Here is a 27203-nt window from a genome sequence, read left to right as displayed (position 1 = left end):
ATTCCCAGAAAATTCTACACAGGTGGTACATGACTCCAGTGAGACTCCACAAATTCTACCCTGAAGTCTCCCCCCCCCCCCCTGTGTTGGAGGAACTGCAACCAGGAGGGTAACTTACCCCATATCCTCTGGGGATGCAAAAAAATCCAGGTATTCTGGAAAGAAATCTTCCTATTAATTTCTAAGATTACAGACATTCCTAATCCTGTCACACATGAGCTGACTCTTCTTAGTATAGGAATGGAAAACTTCCATCTTAAGGTTAAAACAGTATTGATGCACATTCTATGCGCTGCCCGTGTCACTATAATGAAAGATTGGCAGTCGCATGGCACACCAAGTATAGAAGCAGTGTTTAATAGAGTCAATTCACAATGTAAGTTTGAAAAATGACTAGCTTACAAAGATCATAGGGCTGATACTTACCATAAAAAATGGGGCATATGGAGGGATTATTCTAAGTCCTTGCTACAACCTTGAAACTTGATTGCTATAGAACTAGTGGGATGTACATTATTATATTTTTATCTCTATACTGAATTTGTATTTGTGGGACATTATTCAATGTTTTGAGTAATGGCCACTAATTTAGGATAGTACTCAATGGTTTATAAGGGACTAAATAATTGGAGTCTAGTCACAGTGTGTGCCCATATGGGGTGATGGACTCGACTTAATACTAACCGAAGAACTTGCTCCCAGACACACTCATTCTGTGCGATAACATGGGTCGTGTGCATATCCTAATATTAATATTATTTTGACTTGTTATTGATGTCTTGCGCGGTTTCTGTAAATGATGTCTGCCACAGTATACTTATACAAACAACGATTGTTGTATATTTTCTTCTCTCTCTTTCTTAATATGTTTAATAAAAATTTAAAGTTGAAAAAAAAAGAAGAAAAAATAAATAAAATAGAGAAATTTGAGACTTTTCAAGGCCAACCTGCATCACATAAGAACAGTGAAATATATTATGATATATTCTTATCCCTTAATTACAGCCAGGATAAAGGACTCTCTTCAGGCTCCTTCACTACAACCAGTGGAACTCATTAGGGCTTACCTCTCTGCTCCCAAGCCGTCATTCACTCCCTAGAACTCAACACAAAGTAGACATACTATTCTTCATTAACCTGAAATCACCCGTCGCAAACTACTTGCAGAATTTAGACCACATGACCCTCTATCTAACTTCAAGATTAATCTCTAAAATTCTAAGGAGCTAACCATTATTATCCCACATCACAGAGTTCCGCACATATCAACAAACTTGCCATTTAAATCAACAACCTGCAACATTAAATACCTTAGCATCCACCTTAGCGATCCACCTTAGCCCAACCTTTAAATTAATTTTCCCAACACATGTCTCCACCCTCCTAGTGACAACTAGACAGGATTTATGCCAATCAGTTCTTAATTTGTGGTTTTGTAGAAACAACATTCTAAACATAAATATACCCCCCATAGTCGTGTACCTTCTCTGATACCTGTCAGTGCACTTCCCAACTTCCTTCCTCAAAACTTACTTTCTCCAGTCTAATTCAGCCTATTCCTGTAGGCCCATAAAACTCACAGGTTAAACTGCATGCTCTTCTTGAGGGAAAAAAAAACCCTGGGTTGTATTGGCTTCCCAGATTGCTTGGTCTACTAAATAGAAGTCCATGTATATAAAGGCCTTGACTGATGTTTAAACTTATAAATTTAAATGCTGAATTCATCAGTAATAATTGGTTTCTAATGTATGCTTTCAAAACCGCAGCAGCATTACCTCTATTGGATCGGGGACATGGGGGGTGATCTCTTGAATTTTTGGGATATAGCTGATGTGTGTCACTATGGATATATACTATGGATTTACATGTTTGATTTTGGATGTTTCCCTTGGGAGGTTTGTGAGATTTACTAATCCAATTCTTGTGGTGTGCATGTTTTTTGATTGTGATGTTTATCTTGTTGATGGTGGCCTCACCTACAATCTCTGACTCAATATTACAGATTGATAATCGAATGTAGATCTGAAGCTTTTATATCCTCTAGGACAGATGTTGACAATACACCTTATTGTACATTTCTTGTGGATGATGTTTTAAAGGTTTAAACACATTGAAAATCAGATCCTGAGAAAGCCCATATTTTGTGAGAAACGCATCGGTCCGATCCGTGTGAGCTTACCCTATACTTAGAACATTGTACTATATGGTGATATGTATAACATGATATCATTTTATATAAAAGATATGTTGTGCTAATTTAATACTTTTGGTATGTAACAAAAAATATATATTTTGATTTTAGCCATGATACATAGTGTTTGACTTTTGGGCACACTAAAAATCCCCTTTTCGCTTCCTCCCCCCCCCCCTTTCCTTTAGGGACCTGGAATATATTTTGTGTTTTCCTGGGAAAGGGACCTAGATACCACCTTCAGCCCCACACAAAAAGGAATATTTCCTCATAAATCCTTCAGTTCAGAAGGCAGGTTTCAAACTTCTTTGTAGATGGTACCAAGTTCTATCTGTTCCCCAGACAAATTTCCCACAGTTCTGTCTCCTCTGCTGCAGATACCAACAGCACCCTGACACTCTGCTACATACATCTTGGGTATACTCAGCTCTTAGACTAACTTGGGGAAAAATAATTTCCATTAAACTTAAAAAAATGTTAACCTAAAGAATATCCTGGCTGCTTGTCTCCTCCACCTGACTCCCATACCAGAAAGAGATACATTTTCCACTTTTCCACCTGATTAATCCCATAGAGGGAATTTATCTACCTTTCCTGGTAATCACATAACCCCCCCCCCCCTTCTATCTGTATGTAGATATCAAAAGTACAATACATTAAAATGATGTAGAACCTCACAGCTGATCTCACTTAAATGAGGATAAATTTAGAAAAAAATGATTTTACTTGCCCAAATTTACCTACTCTCTTGAATATTGTCAGGCCCTCTCTGACCCTTGACTAGACTAAGTTGAATATGAGCATTACCACCCCTGCCTGAACTTTCTCCACCTCCCTGTCAAACTACACCCCAGTATCACCCTACCACCACCCCAGTCTCCCTTCTAATTACCTTCCACTCCCCACCCCCCTTTTTCCCTCAACATGCCACTGCTACCCCGCTATTCTTTTTACATCACCCCATCCCAAGAAAATATATAATAGATGAAAGACATAGGGAACAGCATTCTTTATTCCACCTACCAGTAGATGTTCCAACTACAAAGGCCAATACCACTGCTTCTCCGTATTATTGTATGTGCTTATGTGTACTTCCCTGCTGTTTTAAAAAATGTCACAACTTTAAGAATTTGGGGATACCACATAATATGATATTGCATTAAAAGCTTAGAACAATAAAAAATATATATTTTAATTTACCTGCAAACTCTTCTACACCGCTGGAAAGTTTTTACAGTATAGTCACACTGCCTAAGTTGTGATTGCAATGTTCTATGTAAAATGTCCTTACAAAGCAAACACAACAAAGCTCTTTTTGCAGACAACACTAATTAAATATATCTAACAAAAAGAAATAAGGGAAAATAATATAACCCAAACCCCCTTAAAGGGCAACAACAATTAGATTTGGAAACAAAGTGCTCTGCATGCCCTGTAACATTGCACAAAATAAATAGCAAATCAATGCTGCATATATGCAGTTCAAATTACTTTGGTATTTAACACTCTTTGACATGCAGGCTTTCTTTGTTTTTGTAGATTAAGAGATGTAGAGAACAATCATACTACTTAATTGTCTATATTTTTCAGGTTAATTTTTGACGAATCCCTAAGGTGCACACTAATGAAGGTTTAAAGAATAACTCATAATCCTAAAATAATATGCCTACAACAGGACATAAAACTGTATTACACAACTCATTGTGTACAAGCTTTGCCAAACATGTGAAACACAGTGCTATTTTATATCTGTACTCTAAAACAAACATGGCAAAATACACACAGATTTATAACCCACCCCATCAACTATTCCAAGTAAAAAAAAAAAACTTTGCCTGTGTAATCTTGAGGTCTTTGGACCTCAAGTTACATCAATGTCTGACACGACTTATTATGCAACTTTGCAGTCCCAAGATGCAGGACAAGTCACACAAGTGTGAAAGGGGCCTAAAGCAGTATTAAACCCAAAAAAGTATTATATTGCAGCTTAACAATTATTAGATGTGGTAGGTGCAATTTGTTTTCTCGTTTAGGCTTTTTCCCCCCTCCGCTTTCACCTGGTGGACTGGCCAGTAAATACCCTCCTTTGGATAAAGGAGCACAGGGGCACAGCAAACAGCAGCATTGTCAGTCTAGAGGGAGAGGAGTATAAGATGTACTAGCAGATTTAGATACACTAACAAATGGAAGCCAAACTCTGGCTCTCAGCTCACACAGTTGCACAAACAGTTACAGCAAACCTGTGTTTTTTTTTTCTTTTTTTTTTTGGGGCGGGGGGTAAATGTATTCCATGAATAAATAACAGCTGATCATTTTAAGCAGCCCTGTCAGTGGTAAATGCTTTGTCTCAACACTCTTAACTGATACATTTGCAGGTGTGCTTGTTCTGTTGGAAAACAAGACTTACTGGCCAGATCGGCAGGAGAAAATAAAAGAAAGGAAGTCTAAAAAACAATACTAATGCAGCCATCACATGTAACAATTGGAAAGCTTCAATATAGTAAATGTTTTCTTTTGGGTTTAATACAGTTTTAAACATGAAGATTTGATAACTTATACATAATATCTGTTTTTTTTTTTTTTTTCGTTCAGCTGATTGGCTGATTGAAAAAAGTAAATGGATTCCCTCATCTACACAAGCAAGGTGGATGGAGGAATTGACGTATTTTACCAGCAGGTAATCCCCACTGTCAGAATATACTGATCAGCATCTGAAGCCGCTAAAATGAAAGTTTAGCCAATTGACTTCTATCAAACAGGGAGGCCAACACACAGATTGTAATTTGGTCTGTCTGTACTCACCTTAAGACACTGCTGCCTGTGTCTGCTAGTCTCAGGAGATTTGGGGTGAGAACTGGTGACCTCACCACTGTTTACCTTGCTGGAGGGTCTGACATAAAGACGCCAAACACTGCCTCTAAGCCTTTACTATGATAACTGGTAGAGAAGGGGAAGGGAGAAAAGGAAGGGGGGAAAGGAAAGGGGGGGAGGAAGGGGGAGGGGGAAAGGAAGGGGGGAAGGAAGGGGGAGGGGGAAAGGAAGGGGGACGGGGGGAAAGGAGGAGAAAGGCAAAGTAGAGGGGAAAGGGGGGATGAGGGAAGGTTGGGGCAGGGGAAGGGGAAAAGGGGGAAAGGGAAAAGGGGGAAGAAGGGGAAAACGGGAAGGGGAAAGAAGGAAAATGGGGAAAAGGAGGAAGGGGGGAGGAAAAGGGGGAGAGGGGGAAGGGGAAGAGGGGGAGAGGAGAAAGGGGAAGAGGGGGAAGGGTGAAGGGGAAAGAGGGGGAAGAGGAAGGAGGGGAGGGGGGAAGAAGGGGAGGGGGGAAGAAGGGAAGGGGGAAAAGGAGGGGAGGGGGGGAAGAAGGTAAGGGGGAAAAGGAGGGGAGGGGGGAAGGAGGGAAGGGGGAGGAGGAGGAGAGGGTGGGTCCCCATCAGACCATTTTCACTGCAGCTCACAGGACACCCAAGGCTGTTAACTCAGAAACCTGAAGTTTAGCAACAGGAACAAGACCTGTTATGCCTGCATAAGGCATACTTCAATACAAGTGATGTGACTGCAGCTATAGGAGCAAAACTACTATTTTTTTTTTTATTTCAACTTTATGCAGCACTGGGGGCCCTTGCTGTTACCGTGCTAAAAACACAATCCTTTTAAATCCTTATGAAAAGTCCTGCATACTAAATCTTTGGTGTGGTTTTTAAAACTGCACAAAACATAATGAAGGGTTAATGGTGTTTTCATGCTGTATATTCTTCTCTAATATTCCTGCAATTATGCCGGATTTATAGTCATAACATCTTGTTTGTCTGGCTATGACTGACTCTGCAGAAATAGTTGCACATAAGAACATGTTGATTGGTAAATTTGTTCTGGAAATAGTTTAAAATTGTGTAGTATGCCAAAAAGTATCATGTAATCGTGAGTCATGCTGAAGCCAAGCCCCTTATTGCAAAATTATTTTTTCTGTTGTTCTAACTGTATATATGCAAGGGACATTTCATGAAAAAAATCAACATGGGGACCAGGTACTTTTTTTTGACGGGGGGGGGGGGGGGACAAAAGCACCCCCGGCATACTTTGATGCAATAAGATACTGCTTTGTGAATGGAGCCCAATAAGAGGTGATCACAACCAATTAAATGTCTTAAACAGTATTTGGAGGTTTAGTCTTACCACGCCACAAACTAATAGCCTACCCCACAATAACTGAAATGCCATTCTGTACATAATACATAGATTGTATCTGACTTGCTCAACAAAGTTTCCACTGAAGAGATGAAATCCTTGCATATATAAAAGAAAATAAACTAAGAACATACTATTCCCTTTTGTGTGCTTACAGCTTACAAAACGTAACATGCACTGTTATACCATATCTCCAAAGAGTTAATAAAAAAACCATAAGCCCTGTATATAGAGTGGAGTCAGGTAGTGCCCTAAAGATATGAATCAGCCCTCTCAGTAGGGTTCAGCTTCCTGAAACTTTAGAAAATCAAATGTTCTATGCAGGGAAAGTACTATTAATCAACATGCCTAATGAAGCAAGTTATTTTGAATAATTCAAGACGACCAGAAGTATTTATGTAATTTTAGCCATATTATTGGAGCAATCATTTTGTAAGGTTAGTGAAAAACGATTGTCTTGATTTTCTTTGCTACATTGCAAAATGGGTCAGTGGGTTGGGAATTTAAAAATACCAATGTTCGTTTTTTTTTCCCAACATTTAAAAAAATTAAAACAGGTCTAACAGAAAGAATAAATCTTTTATTCAGTGAATTATCAAAGGTGGTAGCTTACATGCACAATCATCATATTTAAGCCACATGCTGGAGGGGCCTGAATGCTGTACTATGTGGTACTCGTGTTTAGCAAGTTATGCCCAGAATGTAGGTATTCTGCATTCCAGGCATATGTCCCTGGATGCATAGGGCCCTAAATGCAAATACTAATTGATACAGCATCAAGCTCCATTCAGGAGCAGCATATTTCAGCTTATCATAGACTTTGAAATGCTGCAGGAAGTGGGACTGGATGCTGCACCTGTGTCTCCCAAGTACACTAAAAAAGTAAGGACCAGTGTGCATGTGGCCTAAGACTCGAATCACAACTATGCATGTTGTTTTTGAGCTTTTCTGTAGTGCTTTTTGCTGTGCTTTCCACACTTTTTTACCACAATTTTACTGCGATTTGCATTTTTTATGGGTTTATTTGGAAAACTTGTTGTTGGGCAGAATAAAAAACGCAAAACTCAAATTGCGGCAAAACTGCGGTAAAAGCGCAATACTTGCGTTTTGGATGCAGGTCCATTGAAGTATATTACATGCAAAGTGCTGAATTTTGCAGGAAAGAAAGTCCATGACCCTTTCCAATAACGCAGAGGCACAGAAATGCATTGATGTGAACATGTTCCATAGAAACCCATGTTAAAAAAAAATGAAATGCATTTTTTGCACAAAGCATCAAAAAAAATTCATTAGTGTGAATCCAGCGTAAGGGGCCCTTTCACACTGATCAATTCTTAAAGAGGAAGTAAACCCTCCTCTGCAACTTTTACCTATAGGTAAGCCTATGATAAGGCTTACCTATAGGTACTGTAAATATCTCCTAAACATGTACCATTTAGAAGATATTTACCTTAAATGCAGCCAGTGACATCACTGGCGCATGCGCTCTGAAGGAACGGCCGCTCGTGCCATTACTTCAGAGCCCCGTGCCGTGAACGTCGGCTCCCGCGCGCAGGCCCGGGAGTGATGTCATTGCGGCTCCAGCCAATCAGATGGCCGGATGCCGTAAACCCGGAAGAAGGGCGACCAAACATGTCACCCATGAGACAGGTGAGCGGTCGGCACTGCGGGGGCTTCGTTCTAAGGTATGCATGTATACCCCAAGGACATCTGGGCGCTCCGGGTTTTGGTCATGCCAGTACTAGCTGAGGTCCATACCAACTGATAAGAACAGATACTACACTTGATCTTAGCCAAAAGGCTGAGAAGCGACTTCCCAAACTTTCTTTTTTTTTTAAAGCCAGTGGTGTGTGAAACACACTCAAAAGACTTACACCCACTGCATAAAAAAGTGCACACACGCAAACGTGAGACACACAAAAAGTGCACAAGGCGTACACATAGCCCTCCTCTGAAGAGGAAGGGCATTGACCCTGATCCTCCGGGGGGGAACTCCTGACGGGGATTGAGGTACTTACTATGGCCCGTCCAGCCGAAGCCAGGCAGACCCTGTTCTTCAGGGGGACTACCGAAACAGCCCACCACCCCAAGTACTTGGTGGGGCTCCCCCGAAGGGAGACCCCATGAGAGAGGGTGAACTAAGCCAGAAGGCCATATCCACCCCCTCCCAAGACGTTCAGGGCAGGCCCGAGGACCTACGCCATACTTGTCGTGCCAGTGACAGTACAACGAAAAAGGGACAAACGTGAATGTGCTGCCACGCAGCTTTAACTGTCTAGCAGTTGTTATTACATGTTATGTTATGCTATGTTATTGGTATCTTCCTTGCCCCCCTGCTGTTTCTGGCTAGATGGTTTCTCCCATCCTCCATTTCCTGCTGTAACTCCCATTTTGTTTAGTTGTTACGAGGAGACTGCAGAGTGTGGAAGCTGTGTAACTTCATTGGAAATTTACCTATGGAAAAGTCTCTATGTTTATACCTTTGCTAACTTGAAGCATAGAGAAACATTGGAGAACACCTCTGCAGTCTTTATTCATTGAGTAAACTATCTGTTAAAGCCATCATTCAACCTGCTGCACACACTTACAGACTGGGGGTCTACAAGAAGGTCACAGGTACAATCGATGCTGAGACAGAACAGTAAATTTCCATGGTAATATACAGCTTCAGAAAGTAAATTTCCATGAATCCATCACACAGGTATCTCTGCAGCTTAAGAAAAGTAAATTTCCAAGAATCTGCAGCTTCAGAAACGTGAGTACCACACTTGCCTGTGTGGTACTCACGTGAAGCATTACTCTGCATATGAAACCAGACACCTACTGAATGCTTCATTATTATTACAGCCTTCTGTGCTGAGCTTCCAGTCTGAACTAGTTTTCAGCACTAGCCAACTATTCTAACAACAAATACCTCAGCCCAGCCTGCTTACTAACAGAAGTCACTACTTACAGAGCTGAGCTCTGGCAGATTTCTAACAAGACACCAAAAGTACTTATTATGTCTGACAGAGATCTCACAGAATTACCTGCATTTAGTCAAGATAAAGCAGACTCCTTACTTTATTCTGCTCGTCCTGTCAGAGCCCCTAGTCCATCCTTGAAGGGAAGGGAGGTTTATGAAGCAAGTAAGGAAGAAACATCTAGCAACCTGACTGCATTATGGGAAAAGACTTTAAGTTGTATAACAGCCACTAATGAAACTAGCAACAATTCTGAGCAATTGAACACTGCTCTCTCAAGGGTTAAGAAGGCTTTTGAGAATTATAAAAGACTTTCTGAGAAGTACTATTCTCTATTGTCACATTCCAACATAGAGGAAGCTGCATTGGAATTAAAGGACTTTACTTCTAATGACCAGCAGAGGCATAGCACATATCTTGAAGCAAAGGCACAGATAGAAGGTAGATTGGCACAGCTACATGAAACTACATCCTGTAACTCTGCTTCTTCCAGACACTCAGGAAAATCTTCTAGGTCTGCCCGCTCATATCGTAAATCTTCTTCTAAGTCATTGCGGTCCTGCTCTATAAGGTCAATACTGAGCGACCAAATTCTCAAAGCTCGCCAAAAGGTTGCAGTAGCCCAGGTTCAAGCCGCCTGCTCTGAAAAAGAAGCAGCTTCAAGGCAGAAGCTAAATGCAAGGAAGCAGAAACTAAAGCTAAACGCTTTCAAACAAGAATACAAGCAGAAACAGAGGCTCAGCTAGAAATTCTTCAGAAGAACAGAGAAAAGGAAGTAGCTTTAGCAGAGTTATCTGTCTTGGAACAAGCCCTATTGGAAGAAGAAGGAGCAGCTTGTACCAGCTTGCCTGCTTGTCAAGACCCTGTTGAAAGGACCCTACAGTTTGTCTTCGCTCAGAACCACGACAATACAGTCCCACCTACAGTTGGAGATTCTTCTCATAATCATCCAGCAAGTGGATCAGAAGGCAATGTGTCGCCAAAGCAAGCTGGTCAACTAGACACACCTACTAACAGAGACCCTCCACAACTACCGCACGTCACAAAATCAAGTGAATCAACCTACGCAGCTCCTGTGCCACCACAACCCTATGTGCATAGAGATTACAAGGGCACAGCAGAAGACTACAGAATGAACTCTATACCCCCTTTGATACAGCTCTCTTTGACTTCAAATGCTCAGAGACCTTCAGACGACAGACCCTTACCTAAATTAAACCCATCTGCAACACCTTTCTCTCTACCTACCAGCCAACATCAGATACCAACCATGGTCCAAGACGGCGCACCATCAGTAGACCCTGTGGCTATAAAAACTGAAAGCACTGACATTGCAGAGTTCAGCAAGTATATGATTCGATGAGAGTTGATTACAACTGGACTGTCTAGATTTGATGACCGACCAGAGAACTACAGGAGTTGGAGATCTACATTTAAGGCGGTAACCAAGAACTTGAACATTGAACTTCAAGCAGAACTTGACTTACTAATAAAGTGGTTGGGGCTTCAATCTTCAGAACAAGTAAAGAGACTTAAATCTGTCTACATTTATAACTTTAAAGCAGGCCTTGATGCTGCCTGGTAACGTCTAGAACAAGACTATGGGAGCCCCGAAGTCATTGAATCTGCCTTATTCCAGAGACTAAACGACTTTACTAAAATCTCTGTTAAGGACAATCATAAGCTTAGAGAGTTAGGTGACCTCCTTCAAGAACTTGAAATTGCTAAGTTAGATCCTAGTTTACCAGGTCTTAGCTATTTAGACACTGCTCAGGGCGTGAATCCTATTGTAGCAAAGTTGCCTAGTCATCTTCAGGGAAAGTGGACTAGTGTAGGATCAAAGTATAAGTATGAACATCATGTTTCCTTCCCTCCCTTATTTTGCAGAGTTCGTGCGGAAGGTTGCAAGATCCAAGAATGACCCAAGCTTCTTCTATCCAGATACAAATAGCATTCCTTTAGGTACTTCAAGGGGTATTGCCACCAACAGTAAATTCAAGGATTTAAGGCATCCTATTGCCGCGAGGAAGACCGCGATAGCATCCAACGTCTTAGCTACAGACATTAAAGCTAGCAATCTTAATCAACAGTGTCCTATTCATAATGCGCCACACTCTCTCTCCAAATGTCGTGCATTTAAGGACAAGCCTATTGAAGAACGCAAGTCATTTCTCAAAGAGCATAATATCTGTTTTAAGTGTTGTGCATCCTCCGATCATTTAGCTAGAGACTGTAAGATCGCCATCAGATGTTCTCTCTGTAACAGTGCCAAACATGTGGACGCTCTTCATTCAGACCTGTTCAAAAGGAAACCTTCACCTGGCAGCAACCTCAAAACCACATCAGATGATGGCGGGGAGAGAACTGAGCAATATGCCAACCCCGTAACCACAAGGTGTACAGAGGTATGTGGAGAAGGGCTTCATAGCAAGTCTTGTAGCAAGATATGTCTTGTAAGGGTTTTTCCTGAAGGATGTCCACAAAATTCCATAAAAATGTATGCCATACTCGATGATCAGAGCAATCGCTCATTGGCCAGTACAGAATTCTTTGACCTATTCAACATTCAAGGAGAGGCCTGGTCCTATACCTTGCAGACATGTGCAGGAAAGGTAAATACTTCTGGAAGAAGAGCCCATGGCTTCATAGTTGCATCAGAATATGAGGACACAGAGTTTCCTCTTCCAACTCTAATCGAATGTGATCAGCTACCGAACAACAGAGAAGAAATCCCCACACCAGAGGTTGCACGTCATCACCCTCATTTGAGTCACATTGCTAACTACATTCCACCACTTAACAAGGATGTTAAGATTTTGATTCTACTAGGGAGAGACATTCCTAGAGTTCATAAAATAAGAGAGTTATGTAACGGTCCAGATGATGCTCCTCAGGCCCAGAAACTTGATCTTGGATGGGTGATAATAGGAGAAGTCTGTTTAGGTCAATCTCACAAGCTCTTGGATGTAGCTTCCTACAAAACTAATGTTACCTATCGATTGATGAAATGTCCATTGCACTATTATGTGAAGGAAAGTTTGAGTTCCAACATCTGCTCAAGAAGAAATTTGGAGGATGAAGATGACTCCACAGATATGGGGGATGGAGCTGATGAATGGATGCAGGCCAAGACTCTGGTTAAGCCTCCGGACCAGCTGGAACTCAGCGAGGCTGAACTTGAGGAATTCACTCGTATCCTGACTGCAAACAACCCTCATGCCCCCCAGAACATTGTGAGGTACAGTTTTAAGGAACGGGCCTACAAACCCATTAGCATCGTGGACCAGCTGGCCGTACGCTTCTCCCTGGATGGAAACATGTTATGCGAAGACTCTGATGAAGCGCGGCGACAGATGGTGAAGTTGGGAGTCATTGAAGAGACTCAGACCAACGATTCCACAGAGCTGGGAGACAAAGATACAGATGGGAAGTCTGACGCTCAGGCTAGTGAAGAATGGACAGAAGGTGAGGAAATACCATCCAGGAACAAGAAGGAGAGAAAACTGACCAACCAGTTCAATTATAGCGAGAGAGCGTCCCAGAGCATTAACAAACCCCTGCAGGAGCGAGCTTCTCAGACAGAGCCACCTCCAAGGGCCACCTTCTCCGCCACTGCAAACGAGTGGAAATTCAAACCACCACACACTTCACACATGGGCGGAGCATGGGAACGTATGATTGGGATGGCAAGGCGCATACTGGATTCTATGTTGCTTGATGTGAGTTCTTCACGTCTTACCCATGAAGTACTTACATTCCTTGCTGAGGTCGCAGCAATAATCAACTCTAGAATGCTGACAGCTGTATCCACAGACCCAGAATGTCCAACTGTTTTAACTCCAGCTGCATTACTGAGCCGGAAAATTGGACAGATCCCAGCGCCAAAGAGCATCTTTGATGAAAAGGACATATATAAACGTCAATGGAGATACGCTCAATACCTTGCAGATTGTTTCTGGGACAGATGGAGGAGGGAATACCTCACACTTCTCCAAGGACGTAAAAAGTGGCAAACCCAGAAGCCTAACTTAAAGGAAGGGGACCTGGTTCTTCTAAAAGACAAGCAAACCAATCGGATCCAGTGGCCAGTTGGAGTTATTACAAGGGCCATTGCTAGTGATGATGGAAAGGTCCGAAGTGTGGAAGTCAGGATTGTAAAGGACGGGAGCCCAAAAACCTTCCTGAGACCAGTCACTGAGACAGTCCTAATTATGCCTGCTTCCAAAAATTCTGATTCAGTGTTATGTGTAGGAGTCACTTAGACCTCTAGCATAGTTAGATTAGAGGAGAGGGCTACATAGCATTCTACTGTATGCAATGTTAATTGTATATTTATGGAAAATAATTGTGTAGTGGTATCTCACGATACCAGGCGGGGAGTGTGCTGCCACGCAGCTTTAACTGTCTAGCAGTTGTTATTACATGTTATGTTATGCTATGTTATTGGTATCTTCCTTGCACCCCTGCTGTTTCTGGCTAGATGGTTTCTCCCATCCTCCATTTCCTGCTGTAACTCCCATTTTGTTTAGTTGTTATGAGGAGACTGCAGAGTGTGGAAGCTGTGTAACTTAATTGGAAATTTACCTATGGAAAAGTCTCTATGTTTATGCCTTTGCTAACTTGAATCATAAAGAAGCAGTGGAGAACACCTCTGGAGTCTTTATTCATTGAGTAAACTATCTGTTAAAGCCATCATTCAACCTGCTGCACACACTTACAGACTGGGGGTCTACAAGAAGGTCACAGGTACAATCGATGCTGAGACAGAACAGTGAACACACAACAAAGAAAAACAGAGTGGGGAAAAGGGAAGTGGAGAAGTGCTGGGTAGTGTCAAAGTGTCAAAGTGCAAGACCTTGACAGGCCCCCCGGCCGGGAATAAAAAATTCCTCTGGTGCTGGCCAAAAGGCCTGTCCCAAGAGGCAGGTGCAGAAAAACTGTGATGGTGCAGTGACCAAGGTGCCAAAAAACTCAGGTGAGCTACCCCTCACTGGTGAGAATTGAGGCACCCCTGGACTGCCACCCCAGGGGCACATACACCACGGGCTTTTTCAGTTTTGGCCCCCGGCCAGACCCAGTGTAGCCCTTTCCTACCAGGAGGTTTGGAATGTAGGCAGCTTAGGGAGAGCCTGCCTTCAACTGGGGAAAAAAGCCCCCCTTGTAAGCCTGATTCACCCAGGAGGAAAGGCCCCCCCACCACCATCCGCATTCCTCACCAATTACATTCAGGAGCAGTACTAACCCGTGGACAAAGCCGGCTTTCTCGCTCCCTTCAAACTGATAGGGGCGGACCCATTCCAAATAGAAGGCGGCGGACTTTACAATTCATTCTGCACAATTTATATATATATATTTTATATATATATATATATTAGAAAAGAATTGCATAAACCACTCCCACCTACCAATCAGACAGTAGACGTTATCTGCTTCTACTTCTACTGTCTGATTGGTAGGTATGAGTGGTTTATGCAAATTACCCACAGAACTGCAGAGCTGAAGTGCCATGCTGTATTTATTCTTTTCTATATTATATATATTGTGCAGAATGAAATGTAAAGTCTTTAATATATATGTTGAATACAACATTTAAATGGCTTTTATTATTCATGACAGAATTCATCACTGTAATGTGAAAAGGCAGTTGTTATGGGCTGGCAGCAGTGACTGCCAGCTATTCACTCAGATGCGGCTGTGGATTGCCACCCACAGTTTGGGAAGTCCTGCTCTAGCTGATTGAAGTAGGGCGGGGCTAAGGCTCTGCACACCCAATGGCTGTCTGTGGGGCAATTGCACAGTAGTGCAATCCCACGGACACAGGGAATCTGGACGCAGAGACACTTGTATTTTATTAATATAGATTTATAGACCCTAGAGAATAAAGTGGTGGTCATTGTAATATTTTATCCCCGACTGTATTTGTGCAGGGGTCTTTAAATAATTTGTAATTTGTTTTGGAAAAAATAAATTTTAGTGAAACCAAAAACAGAAAAGTTAGCCAAATGATTTTGTATAACAGGAAAGATGATGTTACTTTTGCGCACCAGCATGGAGGTATGGGGTGCTTTAGATTTATTTTTTCTTATTTATTTTACTTTTTATTTTTACACTATCCCTTTATTTTCATTTTTTTTATTACTTTTTTTCCTATTACAAGCAACGTAAACATCCCTTGTAAAATAAATAAGCATGACAGGTCCACTTTACTGAGAGATATTGGGTCAAAAAGACCCCAGATAAATTTAGCACTTTAGGCACTTCAGCACATTTTCTTAGCACTTTGACCGGGAAGTGGCGGGGGGGCGCCTCTCCCGCCACCTATGAAAGTGATCTTTTTGCGAATCTGATGCCGGAATCCTTTTTATCTGAAATCCGGCCGCCTAAGGGAAAAAACTATACCAGTATTTAAAGTATAAAAATATGACGTATATTCCCAGTAAGGCGGTTGGCAAGTGGGTAAAATCTACAGTTAGCCTGTCCCAAATTTAGGCAATAGAAACTGAAACGTTATTACAAACTGCATGCGGAAAAACCACTGCACTGGATGAGAACTTTCCTGGGGGCCTGATTATATGGAAGCTTTGTGATATTTTAATAATGTCAGTCCCCAGTTGTTATTTCAGTTGAGGACATCCAAGCATTTTTTATGGATTCCCACTATGTGAGTGTTCCTATTTTTACATTGATTCTGTGCCATTTTATGTGATGAGCGGAAACCAATGATGGTAGAAGGAGAGTTGTGCAGGAGTCTCTTGTGTACACACTTGTCATGACCGCTCTATACATAGGTGGTCATGGCAGTCTGGTAAGCACATCTTTTTATTTGAGCACCGAATTAATGGAGCACTGGAGGAGAATACGCAAGTGTTGATGGATTTGATTGGAGTTCAGACTGACACTGGGAATGTTATCTCACTTCACTTTTTAATCTTTGTCACAAGTATTTATTTAACAATGTCTTCTATGAACTGTATGAAAAGTTTGATGCACGTTTAGATTTTTTTTTTTCTCCATATTGATTGGTACTCAAAAGTATCATCAGCTTTTATGAGGGTTTGTTAGATGCACTTGTTTTGGTTTAAATATCCTAATTGATATTATCCTCATTTGTTATGCACTGCATATGTATTATTTTGAGGTACACGGTTTATTGAATTAATTGAATTTCATCACTGTCAGGGAAGGAAGATTGAGAGCTGCCTTTATATATACTGTACATAGTTTTTTTATATCATATATCAGGATATAAGAGAAGCCGCTGTCTTTACTTTTTTTCTTAGCTGGAAGCAAGGTTTACTTGGTTTAAATGTTTACAAGGTTTAAATGTAATTTCCAAAATACTGTATACAGTTCAATATCCAAATTAAATTGATGGTTTCTGATTGCCATACTCAGTTCCAGATCAACACAACATTTTTTTATTTTTTGGAGCCAAGGAATTACCCTTCATTTTTTTTTTATATTTTTTGAGCCAAGGAATTACCCTTAATTATATTCCAAAATTGTGACCATTTTAGCTTCCCTTTCTAGCTTGCATTGATTGAACTGGGGTGAAGGATAGGGGCATCCACCAGTATGAAGTCACTAAAGTACACAGCAGCTCAGGGACTACAAGCCCCTATAAATCTCAACATAATTACATTGCCCCCATGTTTGTGGGATTTAGATAGAGGTGTATTTATGACAGCAGGACTGGGAGATCAGCAAGGGTAGCCTCAAGCACAGGTTTCATGGAGGGCATACACACCCATTGATACTCCCGTTTTAAACATTCTAAATAGGATTTTTCTTACTAAGTAAGAAGAGAATGTAATCAATTTATTTTTTTACTAATGCAAGAACAAACAAAAATACTTTAGGTTGCAGATCTACTTTGCATTCATTGATGTTTAAAGTTGGATTTAGTTGTTATCATTAATCAGACAAACGTTGAGTTAGTATTAGAAGTCTATATACATGCATACCTCCATACCATGTATTTACTCGTTTACTCTAACACTGTAACAGAAAAATAAATGGCCTCAGCTGTCTTTTGCCTTCTGCTCAAGTGGACATTGAAGTTGACAAATTAGTATGGTTTGCCACACATTATATGAATTTGGTAACCTTAAGATATTACTTGTCCTCTATTTGTTGCAGGCAGATATGATACTGTCAAGACGCAATTTTAGATAATAGCTCTGAAACTGAACTAAGTGATGAGAAGCTGTGCTGGGAAGCAAGCAGGGAGAAAGTCCACTTGACCAGATAAGCCAGGCTGCTATTTATATAAGAAATATCAAATAACCTTTCAGTGAGGCTGTGCTTAATCTGCATAACAGGGAGCACCTGAGGACCAGAAGGGTTGTCAAAGCAAAACTGCAGACTCAAAATGATTTCATGATTTTTTATTAGTTCGTGTAAGTTAATTAATAGATGCATATTATGATCACTTAAGGTAGATCTCTGTGCTCTAGGTGATGCAAAGGCAGTTAATTAATGTTGACATATCCAACCATGTTTAATTTGTTGTTATAAGAAGACTTCAACTGTATGTTTTGAGATTCAGATACTGATTCCCACAGGTTTTTAATGGACAATCAGGATAGCAGCCAGTACATTTAAATGCAATGCCAGTGCACAGAATGTAATTATTTGTATATACAGATTCAAATGAATGCTTTATAATAGATAAAAAAAATTATATTTTTTGGAATACACAAATACTTAATTGTATATTGTAACAATCCTTCACCTATGTAAATGAGAGTTCAAACAGGCAGTTTTTCTGAAAAATTCGGAACAAGGAACAGTGGAATGGCCAAAGAATCCAATCAGAGTACATGTTTTATTTTTGGTAGAATTAATGCTGAAGTCTAATTACTGAAGGTAACAGCTATGATTGTCCTTTAAGGCCCAGTTGAAAAATGTTAACTTATTGCTAGAATGCAGTCAGGGTGCATATACAATATTATGCATCTGTTTTACTTTTTAGAACAAATAACTCTTTATACAAAAATTTCAATAGGACAGGGGGAGGAGCCTAAACATGGCGCTGGTAGGGAGCTCAATTTAGGAGCTCTAGGTGGAGCCATCCTACTGATGCAGCACTAAGGACGCTTTCTCAGCATTGCTCTCCCACCCACCTCCTTACCTTACCCCCTTAGTCCTCCTGAATCTTATTTCAACCTGTCCTGGGAGCATGGTCTCCCTGGTGGTGGGGTGTTGGAGCACTGGGGAGCCGAGCAGCTTGGATCTGTGTGGACGAGTGAGTGGCCAGGGACTCGGAGACAGAGGCATACGAGGAGGACCCCAAAGTACCCGAGAGGACAGCTGGGACCGTGCAGGAGCACAGGGTCACCGGACCCAGTAAACGGAGACAAGCAGCCCCCTCGGACGTGCCTACCATGAGAGATGTCTCCTGGGACCCCCTAGAAGCCCCCCGGAACCCTATAATAACAAAGGTGGCTGTTCCTCTTTAGCTCTGTCTCTTATGCAGCAAAGCCACTAAGCAGATCATAAGCCCCAGGCTAGTACTTCTTTGATGCACTGCACTTTTTACATGATTGTTATCTGACTGCTGCTTGACCTGGAAGAAGGAAGCTCAGATAAACAGACAATGAAAAAACAACTAAAACAGGTTTAAGTAAAGGACAACAATGGACAAAATAGACTATCGACAGGTACAAGCTTGCTTAGTCAGTCTAGATCAGATCAGGACCTGGAAAGTGACTTTGAGACAAGATGTACAGAGGGACAAATTCCAAATGCTCAATTACCCACAAAGACAGAAATGGCAGCCATGTTCGCAACATTAGAAAACTTGTTAAAATCTGAAATGGCCATATCCTATCTCGAGTAGAAGAGACGGAAAAGAGATTGGAGAGCCATACACAAACAGTTAATGATTTTAAAGCAGAATTGAAGGCACTAGAAACTGAACAAAGGAATCTGGCATATAAATTGGAAGATCAAGAAAACAGGTATTTAAGGAAAAACCTAAGAATTTGTGGCCAACCAGAAACAACACATGAAGAAGATTTATTAGGGGAAAAAAATAAAATATTCAACCCATTTTCAGGTAGAGAAGAGACTGGACCAATAAAAATAAAAAAGAGTACAAAGGATTAGAAGAGCAAAAGGCCCCAGATATATTATTATACATTTTCGAAATGATGAGGAAAAAGCTGGGGAAACAGGAGGGGGAAGCCTCCAATTAAATATGAATGCGTCAATCTTCAGATCTTTCCAGACGACACTAAATAGAAGAAGCTTATTGAAAGTTCACTTCAACCTGCACTTCACTGTGGCTAGGGGCTGAGCTGTCTTTCCAATGTCTAGCTAGGATCAATTTGGCAGCTAGTAGTAAGTGGACCATAATGTTGCGATATTCCCATGGGCAGTCCTGTATGCCTATATGGAGGATGGCTAGAGCGGGGTCGGGTTGTTTCAATATTCCTGAGTCTTCTGCCATAATTTGGAATATTTTCTTCCAATAACTTGATAAACCCACGCACGACCAGAAGACATGGAAAATATTAGCTGGTTGTCCGCAGCCCCTCCAACACAGCGGGGAACATGCTGGCATGAATTTCGCCAGTATGACTGGGGTTTTGTACCATATTGCTACTATTTTTTGGGAGAGATCCCAGTGATTAGTACAATGCGTCGCTGAGGCGACAGCCTGGAACGCTTTGGTCCACAAACTTTGCGGAAATTGTTTACCTAAGTCAGCTTCCCATCGAAGCATAGGTGGGGTTTTGGTGAATACAGATATGTCGCCTAACAGATTATAGAACAGGGAGATACCTTTTGCTTTTTCCACTCAGTCTGTATAGAAGTCCCGGGCCCTAGTGTTCAATAGAACAACCGGGGGGGGGGGGGGGGGTCTACGGAGGAATGTGCATATTTGCAAGTAGGTGTGATAAGCAGAAGGGGGTAGTTTGTATTCATGAACCATTTCCTGCCAGGGCCTAGTAGTTTGAGCTGACATAATTTCATCTACCCAATAAATACCATGGTCATTCCATGTGCCCGTTTTCAGGTAGGGGGTGAAAATTTCCAGAATTTGGATTGGTAGGCGGAGGTTGGCGGAGTGTTGCTGGTGGGATGAGGGTACGACAATTTTCCTCCACGCTAATAGAGTGGCCTGGGTAGTGGGAGGGAGTGAGTGGAGATTTAAGGGTTTCCATGAGTCCGCCAGTAGCAGTAGGTGCAAGGAGGGGGAATGTGCCAAGGCTGCTTCCAGTTTCACCCATAGTGCCTCTGGGGACTCAAGGAACCACTTCTTTGCTTGGGACAATAGGGATGGGGTGTAGTAGTCCTCCATCACTGGCCAGCATGTACCCCCCCCCAGTTTTGTGTTTCACCAGGTGAGCATGCGAACATCTGGGTTTCTTTCCTAGCCAGACATAATGTTTGAGGATGGTGGCAAGCTCCTTAAAGTATTTTTGGTGGATAGGGAGGGGGATCGTTCTGAATAGGTACAAGATTTTGGGTAGTTCCATCATCTTGAACGATGCGATTCTACCTATCCAGGATAACTCTACTTTAGCCATGCGGAGTAAATTTTGGCGGATGGTTGCAATAAGGGGTTTGAAATTGATGTCAATTATCTTAAACAGATTTATTTAACCAATCATTAGTAACAGGAGTCGTCCCGGAAGATTGGAAATTGGCAAATGTCGTGCCCATTCACAAGAAAGGTAGTAGGGAGGAATCGAGCAACTATAGACCAGACATCAATAGTAGGCAAATTAATGGAAACCCTATTAAAGGATAGGATTGTGGAACATCTTAAATCCCATGGATTGCAAGATGAAAAACAACATGGGTTTACTTAAGGGAGATCATGTCAAACAAATCTTATAGATTTTTTTGACTGGGTGACTAAAATAATAGATGGTGGAGGTGCAGTAGACATTGCATATCTAGATTTTAGTAAGGCTTTTGACACTGTCCCACATAGAAGACTTATCAATAAACTGTAGTCATTGAGCATGGACTCCCATATTGTTGAGTGGATTAGGCAGTGGCTGAGTGACAGAAAACAGAGGGTTGTAGTCAATGGAGAACATTCAGAACAAGGTCATGTTACCAGTGGGGTACCTCAGGGATCTGTACTGGGACCAATTTTGTTTAATATCTTCATAAGTGATATTGCAAAAGGCCTCGATGGTAAGGTTTGTCTTTTTGCTGATGACACAAAAATATGTAACAGGGTTGATGTTCCTGGAGGGAAACGCCAAATGGAAAAGTATTTAGGAAAACTAGAAGAATGGTCAGAACTCTGGCAACTGAAATTTAATGTGGATAAGTGAAAGATAATGCACCTGGGGCGTAAAAACCCAAGGGCAGAATATAGAATATTTGACACAGTCCTGACCTCAGTATCTGAGGAAAGGGATTTAGGAGTAATTATTTCAGAAGACTTAAAGGTGGGAAGACAATGTAATAGAGCAGCACGAAATGCCAGCAGAATGCTTGGATGTATAGGGAGAGGTATAAGCAGTAGAAAGAGAGAAGTGCTTATGCCGCTGTACAGAACACTGGTGAGACCTCACTTGGAGTATTGTGCGCAGTACTGGAGGCCATATCTCCAGAAGGATATAGATACTCTAGAGAGATTTCAGAGAAAAGCTACTAAACTAGTACATGGATTGCAGGAAAAAATTTACCAGGAAAGGTTAAAGGACCTTAACATGTATAGCTTGGAAGAAAGAGACAGAGGGGATATGATAGAAACTTTTAAATACATAAAGGGAATCAACTCGGTAAAGGAGGAGAGCATATTTAAAAGAAGAAAAACTACCACAAGAGGACACAGTTTTAAATTAGAGGGGCAAAGGTTTAAAAGTAATATGAGGAAGTATTACTTTACTGAGAGAGTAGTGGATGCATGGAATAACCTTCCTGCAGAAGTGGTAGCTGCAAATACAGTGAAGGAGTTTAAGCATGCATGGGATAGGCATAAGGCTATCCTTCATATAAGATAGGGCCAGGGACTATTCATAGGATTCAGATATATTGGGCAGACTAGATGGGCCAAATGGTTCTTATCTGCCGACACATTCTATGTTTCTATGTTTAGATAAGTCAGCCGTGATGTGGATACCCAGGTAAGGAATTGATTCTGCTGCCCATGTGAAAGGAACTGCTGTTGCAAGTGGTTTTTGGTATGGGCATTAATCCCCAAATCCAATATTAAGGATTTGTGGAAGTTCCCCTTGTAATATGATAATGTACTGAAGTGGATGAGAAGGTCATGGGTAATCGGTAGAGAGATCAGAGGGTTATTGACTATTAAGACGACATTGTCTGCAAAGAGATTAATCACATGAGACATACAATTGGCCATTAAACCCTTGATGAGGTGGTGAGATCTGACAGATTTGGTGAGGGGCTCCATTAGGAGGTTAAAAATAGCAGGGGACAGAGGGCACCCCTGTCTCGTGCCATTCCGAATAACGAACTCCTTGGACAGGAATCCAGACGTGAAGACCCTCGCCGAAGGTCTAGAGTACAGCGCTAGTATAGCTGAGACAATAGGCCCCTGAAACCCAAATTTTGTGAGTGTGGCTTTCATGTATCCCCAGTGTATCCTATCGGACGCTTTTTTAGCATTGATCGATAGCAGGAGGGTTTGGGATTTGTGGTTTCGGACATGGTGGATGAAGTTAATGATAGCGTCTGGCGCTTGTCTTCCTTTGGTGAAACCCGTCTGGTCGGGTTTGACCACACTGGGAATAACCTCGAATAAGCGTTTGGCTAAAGGTTTGGCATAAATCTTTATATCCAAATTTAAGAGCGAGATTGGGCGAAAGTTGGGTGGCTAGAGCAGGGGAAGGTTGGGCCTGGTTTAACCGGTCAGTCTCTCTGATGGCTGCAGAAGGGAGTCAAGTTTAGCGTTGTGGGATTTCTTCCTATGGGCCGTAGCTTGCAACAGCAGTCCCCTCATGAATGCTTTGTTGGCGTTCCAGTTAACAAAGGGATTTGTGTCTGAAGGCTGATTACGTTCAAAATATTGTTCCAACTCTCGAGTCAATACCTTCCGGCATTCTACGTCCTGGAGGACAGAATTGTCACATCTCCAGAGTCGGCTAATGCCGACTTTGGGTCCAGTCGATAACGACAGCGTGATCGCCGCGTGGTCAGACCAAGAGATGTCATGGATTGTGGATTTTGTGACCCTTTGTAGTGACAATCTGTCCAGCAGTACGTAGTCAAGTCTAGAGTAAGAATTGTGCCTAGTAGAGTAAAAGGTGTAGGAACGTTCCTCAGCATGTTGACATCGCCAAGCGTCGGGCAGCCCCTCAGCAAGCAAGAGTCCACGTAGTGGTGTGGGCCCCTGCCTATTGGAGGTGGACGAGTCAAGGACGGGGTCAAGCACAGTATTTAGATCCCCACATAGGACCGCATTACCTTGTTGCACCTTGGAGATCAGACAAAAGAGATGTTTCAGAAATCTCGATTGGTGCAAGTTGGGAGCATAGGCATTGATTAGGGTATATAAGGCATTGTTTAGCTTACACACTAAGATAATATACCGTCCGTTGGTGTCCAGGTACGAATCAATGAATTCAAAAGCAATGCTGCCACTAATAGCTAGTAGGACTCCTCCTATTTTTTCTGCTCTGGATGCCAGAAAAAGATGTGGGAAGTCTCTATGGGAACAAGATGGAGTCTTGTCTTTGTGAAAGTGAGTTTCTTGTGCCGCTACTACGTCTGCAGAACACTTCTTGGCATCTCCCCAAAGTGATTTCCGTTTTGCAGGGTGATTGAAAACCCGCACGTTAATGGAGAGGAACGTAATCGACATGGCTCATGAACAATTTTTTAGTGCGTGTGGTGATGGAGAGTACCATACGGGCAGGTCCAGATGGAATATTTTGGGCATAGGCAGTGAGCCGAGACTCTGGAAATGGTACAAGAGAAACAGCAGGGTCCGTCTTGGCAGGGCAGGAAGGACTCCGAGTTAATAGTTGCATGTGGGCGACACCTATGGTTGTAATTTTTTCTTGTTGTTTCGCCGAGGACGAACGACCTGCCAGTCGGGGGTGATGTGCCCGAGGTCATCAGAAGGGCAGTGGCTGTCTGCAGACGGAGGTCGTTGGTTGCCCTGGGGTACAATACCCCATTCCCGTAGAGCTCTGATACCGTTGTCAACAGACGTGATCAGGTGTGTGGAGCCATTGTATGTCACGCTTAGCTTGGCAGGATATTTCCACTTGTAAATCACGTTGTGGTTGCGGAAGGCTTTGGTGATGGTGGACATATCTCTCCTTTGTTGAAGAGTATGCTTGGAGTAATCTGGAAGCAGCTGTAGCGACTGCGCATGTGGAGGTATTGATTCCTTATGCCTGAATGCTTACAGTATGCACTCTTTTACTAGAAAGAAGTGGATTCTGAGGATGACGTCCCTCGGGACTTCCTGCGGGAGGAAGGAGGGCTTAGGGACTGTGTACTCTGTCCACTGTCAAGTCAGCATATGTCAGGGATGGGACCAATTCTTTGAACAGAGAGTGAACATAGTGGGGTAGTTGCTGCGAAGTAACTGTCTCAGGTACACCTTTTATTTTGATGTTGTTCCGGCGTGATCTGTCTTCCAGATCTGTCTTCCAGGTCATCCTTGTGGGAATTGTGGGAGTCCACTAGTACGTTGTAGGAGACTGCAATTTCAGAATCCTCAAGCATTCCTCTGAAACACTAAAGCAGTTTCCATTAAAAAAGCAGATAGCGAGAACAAGACTAAAAATTCTAAAATGAACATATCAGGAGCAAAGGTGGATTAAACGGAAAGATAACCTACTACAGGTAGAACAGAAAAATCGAAAAGGCTATAAGCCCAAAACTACATGTATGAACTCAAGAGTGTCTATTGGGGAAGTGAGAGGCCTAGTGGTATGAAACACAATTTGTATCTCATTCCCAACTCTCATCAGAAAACAGTTTAGGGCAGTGATGGCAAAACTTGGCACCCCAGATGTTTTGGAACTACATTTCCCATGATGCTCAACTACACTGCAGAGTTCATGAGCATCCTGGGAAATGTAGTTCCAAAACATCTGGGATGCCAAGGTTCACCATCACTGGTCTAGGGTATCTAAGAACAGAGTATGGTTAAAACATGAAGAAGCATGGTAGTTGTAGGTATAATTTTGGAAAAGGTATCACCCCCAACTCCATCTTTAAAATAACTGCCATTGACCCCATAGGAGGCTATGGTCTAATGAGGCATGGGGGGATGCCCAAGTGCATAGGAAATATTCCTGAAATAGAGAGTGCAATGGACAAGTAAAAACAAAGAGCAAGAAAACAGTGCATAATTAGGTTAAAAACTATGCAAGCAACCAACCACCGCCCGTCAAGTAGCAAGTATTTAGGACCAGGGTGGTTTGGAACCAGGGCTAAGTGAATAAAGTCTCATAAATTCAAACCCTGGGTGATTAATTGTCCATCAAGACTAACAGGGATTGAAGCAGCAGGGAGGATGACTAGTGAACAGGCAACAAGCCAGAGGCAACAAGACAAGGATCCAGTAAAAACCGTCTAGGCCAAAAGAAAAAATAATTCAAGTTGGTTGCCTCTATGGATTTGGAAGGATCTTGAAAACTGGGCCTGGATATGCCAGAGGTCTACTGGGGGCATGGGAATCCAGACTTCACTGGAGAAAATAAGGGAGAGGAGGTTTCCATGGCCAGTTGGAAAGCTGGATTTGGGGCAGCCGACAGATCCCCAGAAAATAAGGTCCCCATGGTGACAGACAACAGCCAACTTTCCATTTTTAGACACAATTAACCACAATCTGTACTTGCCATCATTTGCTTTGAGCTGCTCTAGAAGTGGTTTCAAAGCTCTGCGGAAGCTGAGCATATGGCATTGGAGGTTAGGTAGTAACATGATAGGCTTGTTATTGAATAAGATTGAGGTCTGGCAGCTGCCATGGTAGCATCCTTCAGCTTGAATGAATTTATCTGGCAAAGATTGTCTCTTGGGCAGGTGTTGTCAGAGATCCTAAGGCATAGGCATGATGTACCCTATCGAGTTCCACGGCTGAGTCCATAGATTTTTGCAGCAGTTGGTTAAATAAATAAATAAGGGCAGATTGGAGATCTTTGAGGAGTCCAGTCTCCGGGCACACTGACTCAGATGTTTTGGTTTTCAAGGTCATCAAGGTGGTAGATGAGACCTTAGTATTGCACTGTGTGAGCATGAAGCACCTTGTCATGTACCTGAACCATCTTTAGAAGTGATAGGACAGCAGAGGTCGGTTCTTTGACTTTTGAATAGACTCAGTTAATATCCATTTTCAGAAAGCTCACCTCACATTTGTAGGTTGCCTCCAGTCTAGAGACGTAATGTTCCAGGTAAGATTTACTGTAACGGGCAGCAACCGGATTTAATTCTTTAAACCCCAATCATCCTCAACATCAAATAATGGAAGTGATCTAGCAGTCCCACATGGGCCAGCAGCCGGGCTTCTCGCTGGTGGTGTTTCTGAGGCTGACAGCATCTGTGCAGGTGTGGTATGAGAAGGAAGTCCGGGGGGAAAGTGTCAGACCTCATGTGTATAGGTGGTGGTGGATGAGAGTCCCATACTGCAGTTTTTTGTTCTTTGATTGCTAACTGAGGGGAAGACTAGGGGTGAGGAGGATGCTGGCTCCAGTCTCATGTTAAGGAAAGAAAGCAGCCTGGGCAAAAGCAGTTGGCGAATGTTGGGGAATGTCCAGAGGGGGAAGTGAAGGGGCCATACAGCAGCTGCGGTGGAGTTCCAGCGCTGGGGTGTAGCATGAGCCTGGAGGCTTTTGCGAGTTTCTTAGTAAATGTAATCAATCAGTATACTATATCCCGCCCCAATAGTGTTTAGCAATAGGAAGACATGGAAGAGG

General features: G+C 42.2%; 1 protein-coding gene across 3 annotated transcripts in view; it reads right to left on the bottom strand.

Moving 5' to 3' along the window:
* Positions 1-27203, bottom strand: part of PARD3B (par-3 family cell polarity regulator beta) — a 2025707-nt gene that overhangs the window by 1502100 nt on the left and 496404 nt on the right. The gene's annotated exons all lie outside the window — the stretch shown is intronic.

The sequence above is a fragment of the Pelophylax lessonae genome (genome assembly GCF_965119305.1).
Source record: "Pelophylax lessonae genome assembly, chromosome: 6".
NCBI classification, from domain to species: domain Eukaryota; kingdom Metazoa; phylum Chordata; class Amphibia; order Anura; family Ranidae; genus Pelophylax; species Pelophylax lessonae.
This window is presented reverse-complemented; position numbering and strand designations above follow the sequence as displayed.